The following is a 6,184-nucleotide window of genomic DNA, read 5'->3' on the forward strand; positions in this document are numbered from 1 at the left end:
CGTTTAACTATAACATGATACTTTAACTCATTAAGACTACTTCTCAGCAATATATAAAAAACAAATAATATTCTCTGATAGAAAATCCAAAGTTAAGATTCCTATACCAGTAAGAGAGGTTGTGCCATAAGTTAAAAGCATTCTTTTAAAGTATCTAATTTTTTTATTCTCTATTAAATTTTCACACCACTTTAATACACTTATTCCAACGACCTTACGATTTATAATTTATCTCAGGGATCCCATCTTTTTAGTGTCACAAAGTTTTGTAGAGCATTGTGGTTCTGCAGTGGCTCCAACGAATTTTCTTCTTTCAACGATTCAATGATCTTTCGATTTATGGATCATCTTATGGGTCCCATTTCTCTAGTACCACAAAGGTTTGTAGAACTCTGTAGCAATACAACAGCAATTACCATTTTCTCTGATGAAATGAAAAGTAATAAGAATACTTGACATGTTTCAAATAAATATCAGTATATAAGTATAAATATAAATGTAAGTGTCGAAAGAACAGCCCAAAGGCCACATACGATCCTCGGATAATATTTGTACGGATAATACACCGGAATTACGTAAATTTTCTCTCGGTGTACTTTAGTAAAATCACATTATTTTATTTATACGGTATACTAAATAATCGAGTTTAAATTAATAAAACTTAATTTAACATTCTAACCGTTTCTTTCAAAACAATTATGAACGTCTGTATTTATTTTTGTCTAGACAGCCCTGATCTAACCCATAAAGCATTATTGAGTATATTTGAAAAATACCTATCTTTTTTAATGAAGGGTAATGCAGAAATATATCGATTATGATTAAACTTTAAACATTATATTTCTGTAAACTTTTGTTAATATCATATGATGTAAATATTATATGTTAATGTCATAAAAAGAAAAAGTCAAGAATTAGCGGAGAAGGCCTTGTGTTTTATAATATTAGCGTGTAATTGTTCTGTGTGAAATAGCAATAAAATAATTACAGTAATTTATTTTTTCAGTAATAAGTCAGCTTATAAACTAAAAGCACAATTAGCTTAACTGTTAACTTAAATTCCTTTGTTATACACAGCTCATTCGCTTTCTCATATGGAACGAATTCATCTTTTGAACGTAAGGTCCTACGTGATGACACCAATAACAATTTCAAGCCTGACAGCAACTACCTTCCCAACCCCATTCTTTACAAGAAAACCTAAATTACTCTCATCGGCCCACTCCCTACGTTTTCTCCCCCAGCACTATTTTCTCTGACTTCTTGTTAGCTATGCACCACAAGCCACCTCCTCAACATAGCCTCATGAAATGTTTTGATGAGTGGTATTTAAATGTCTCCATCACCACCCTCTATAACCGTTGCTTTTAGAACTATGATCACGAAAACTATAAAAACATACAACTGTATGAGATATTAATGCATTCCTAAACTAATACAGAAATATGCCGGTCTGGTCGCAGCTAATCTTCAGTGCGGTTTGACCATTATTTTTTTTTTTATTTTTGTTCTAATAATGCACCGGTCAGAAAAAAATAACAAATAGATAATTTAATAACTAAGCCTCCTCTGTTGTTAGTGTTGGAGAAAAATAGTATTGGAGTATTGGAGGAAAGCCTAATTTCAAGTGTTAGAAGTGTGTAAGTGATGATATACGATTTAGGAATATAAATTAAATTTGATCAAATATATATTTTTATAATGAACTGACTAAGAACTAAAGTAAAATATAATATATTGCACAAATATACAACTAAAAGCTCGACTTGGGATGGTGCAGGCAGGGGGGTTCAAACTAAGAGGCGAACTTAGGGACAGTGGAAACCTAAAGGTGACAAATATATAAAAAGTGGGTGACTCGCTTGGATAGTGGAGATTACGATCTGCAAAGGAAGTCACGGGGATTTAATAAACATACTTACAATAATCAACAACTTATTACAACACACAAACTCATCTATTGTGGTTATGTTCTTATCTTCTTATATGTAAAAATGAATCGAGAAATGTGTTGGTGAGCGCATAACTCAACAACGCCTGGACCAATTTGTAATTAGCAGTAATTCAATTTTTTTCTCGCCGTAAAAACCATCCTTGGACTTCAACGAACATTTAAAAAAAAGAATTGACCAAATTGGTCCACGCGTTGTTGAGTTCTGCGCTTACCAACACATTTTTCGATTCATTTTTATATATAAGATTATTTTTCGGAATTTAAATTCTTATTTTTTATTATTTGTTTGTGTATATAGTAATATTTCCATAGTATCATTAATTCTCCTAAAATATTTATAGAAAAAATATAAATCTTTATATACTAACATTAAAGCTAAATCTAATGTAAAATATCCTTGAAGTCCTATTTAAATAAATCAGATGATAATATCGTGAAAACTAAAATAAAAACCCAACATTCAAACACGAATTCCATAAACAGTGCTAAGAAAAGCAAATAATGTTACAGAACAAAAGGACATGTGTACCAAATGTCAGCTTATGTCATCATATACACTGTTATGGTATGTATGTATACTCCTTCGAATGTCCTTGTTGTTAGTAAATTCAATCAGTAAAATCCGTACACTTGATTGATCAAAACAAAAGCAACATCTATAGAGTACATGTAGATACATGTAGATATATATATATATGTCTATATGCCATTGTGTATATATAGTATGCAGTATCTATACGTTTTACTTTTTGCAAGTGTCAAAAAGTATTTGAGTCCTCTTGTCGCAATTGACAGCTGATGTCAATTTAAGCTTAAGTGTTTTCATCCTGTGCGTTAAATTACGTGTTGTATTAAGTTACATGAATTTAAAAAAGGCATATATGGGTGTATGTGTGCGTGTATGTGTGAATATCCTTGCTACATTCAGCACTGCTTCAATTGAATAAATTTATATGCTAATAAGCCACTTTCCGAACCCGTAATGCTAATGAACTGCATTATTGAAAGTGAATGTGTGAAAGTATTCGGAAATTGATTAAAAATTACTACGCTGCTTTTCAATTTCCGTTAATATTATTTTTAATTCCTTAGGTTATTGAATACAATATCTACAAGAGTTCACTTCTACGACTTATAATACGATTCAAAGATAGATACGATTGGAAGCGATTGATTATCTTTTTCGAAGAATTCTCTTGAATATGTAAATCTGAAATCAATGAAAATCTGTGAACGAGAGCTATAATATTGAAAGACTTCATTTAATTTGTTTCCGCTAATAGAACATATACAAAAGCGCTCCTATTGCAACACAACAAACAAGGATACACCTCCTTCTATAACAATTCTATATCAAATCCTTACAACTAAAGCTAATCAAGTTAAGTCATTTCGGGTTTGATGTACTTCTCAAATTGACTTCATTAACAAGTAACGGCAAGAAAGGGAGGGAGAAGCAAGACTAAGCAAGGCGAAGTATAAGGCAAAGCAACTTTATGCAAATTCTACACCGTTAAGGCGTTTATGCATGTATGTGTGTAAAACTTCCTGCATATTGTGTACACACCCTCATGCCGTTACACATATTCATGCACGCACTAATTACGCTTATTCATTTATGTCTGCCTTTGTGTTTAACGCAAATTTCCGGCAACACAATCGCCTGACACCATTAATTTTGACAACTATGAAATTTGACAGCTCCACTTTTGTTTGAATTTTGATATTTTGTTTGTACTTCACACACACACACACACACACACATACATGTAACTATCTGTTATATTTTTGTACATATACATATAGTGTATGGTGTGCTTTCGTAAGTCAAAAGACAAATAAACTCAAAAAAGGTTAAAAATTTGAAGAGTTTGTTAAGGCAAGTTAGTTTGCATCCATCCTTTTATCTTAATTGCAATGAAAGTGTGTTGGAGAGAGAGGGAGGAGTGCTAAAATTAAATTCTTATCAAAATCAAATATTTAAATGACTTTTATATAAATAAGAATATTTTAAAATAATTTTTTCAAGCAAAACTAAGTTTTAACAACTTTAGTTAAGTTTCAATTTGTTTATGTATTATTAAACTTGAATGAAATTTTAACCAAAAATAAATAGAAATAAAATTGGAATAAATTGGAATAAATTGAAATTTAAAAAATTTTATATAAATATGTTATTTACATTAAATAATGCTTCAAATAAATAAAATTTAAAACAAACAGAATAGTATTGAAATTTAACAATTAAAAATAATAAAAAAATTATAATTAATCAATTTAATTATTCAACAGCTGGTTTATGATTTCGTTCTAATATAAATACAGCAAGTGAATTTGTTAATAAAACTTTCAAAGCAAATTAACAAAACTCCAGAAAAATGTGCGAACATAAAAGTCAAAGTCAAGGCTTTGGGTCTATTGGTTAAGGAGTACTGACTCTTAGGATTAAATTTGACAAGGCACATATTCGATTCCTGGTACTTACAGTCTCAAAAAATTATTTACGAATAATCAAATAAAATAAATAATTCCAAGACCGCTGATAATGGGTATTTGGCAATATTCGAAACAGCTGTATGGTCAACCAAAAATTCAATTAATTAAAATAATATGAAATATATTTTTGTTGTAGTAGTTCCCTACCTATTTATAAATAAAATTATAAAATTTGTAAAAAAAATAATAGAATAGAAATAAAAAAAAATAGTGACAACTGACAAAGTATATAAAAAGTCTCTTGTTAAAGTCTCTAATTTATACGCAAAACCAAAACATTACTGTCTTTCTATAACAGCTTAGTTATAAAGGCTCTAATTATCTAAGAGAGTGCAAGCAATTACTATTACCAAAGCGATAAATGATCTATTGTTAATTTTCATTTTACTAAATTTATAACATAATATTGCAGTCATCTGTCAAAAATTGTTTGTAAGCAAAAATTAAAACAAAATTAAAAATTGTGGCAGACTTGAAAATTTTGAAAAATATGTATTTTAAGAACATACAAAAACTGGAAATATTTCAAAAATATACAAAAATTGTTAAATTGAAGAAAGTGTATTATATATAATACAGTACAGTAAAGAATCTCTTCTCAGTAAAATAAAGCTGAGATTATCTAACAGATCATCATGACACACTTTATTTTCTTTAAAAATGAATCCGACTGAAAAATTAGGACGTCGGCACTGCTTGGAGACGAATATGATATTTAATAATATTCTTTCTTAATTTCCGGCTTACATCTGGAACTACAAGAGTTTACTGGGACAGAACTTATTATTTCTATCTATATTACAATTTCCTTAATAATTTTTATTTTGACTTGCATTCAAATGGCACTGTGTTTTCTGTTCAATTAGACTTGGCTAGCATAGTGTTAGTGGTCTGCTTTGATGGGAACCAGTACCGCATTAATATTCCCTTTTATACTTCTCTTGAGGTCCTAATTTAACACTATTCGCAATATTTTTAAGAAAACGAAACAAATGAAAACCTGAATGTGCCTGATCTGAAGTGTATGGTGAGTATGATAAATTTGTACCTCGCTTCACTGGAAGCCAGTACCATATATATATTCTACTATATTCTACTGACGTCCTCATTTTTTGAGGACGAAAGAACCTGATCTTGCCCTCCCTTGTTCGTCCATAATTTATTGTTAATTGTTATTTTAAACAACTCATTTCTCATCCACAGCGATGATTTGTCTCCGTGATTATGAACGGTCGAAGTCAGTGAATTTAATCGCAAGACCCCTTGATTTATTATTTGGTATGTTATTTGGCATATATTATTTTTATTAGCATGTTTATAACAATATCAGATTGTAGAAACTTAGCCTTATCATATAAAATTTAAAGAAAAAAAATAAATAATATTTTTCAACGCAAGTAGTATACAAAGTTTAGTATTAAAGAATAACCAATAAGCTTTTAAAAATCTTTTGATATGTTTTCTATAGATACATTCAATACCCCCTTTTCATTTGGTATTCTTATACTCTTGTTTATTTTTTTTATAAAATTTTTATAAATATATTGTAAATGCATGCAACATAAATATCTGTTATAAATATTAATTACAGAAAACATTAATGCACGTTTCTGAATCCTTTTCCTGACTATTTTGCGGAGATAGCATCTCATGCTTCCTAAATGTCTAAAAAGTTTTACTCCTTACTATTATTATGGAAATCATTATTATGCGACCACGTTCTCTGGTGTCACG

This window comes from Teleopsis dalmanni, chromosome 2 (assembly GCF_002237135.1).
Source record: "Teleopsis dalmanni isolate 2A chromosome 2, ASM223713v2, whole genome shotgun sequence".
Lineage (NCBI taxonomy): Eukaryota > Metazoa > Arthropoda > Insecta > Diptera > Diopsidae > Teleopsis > Teleopsis dalmanni.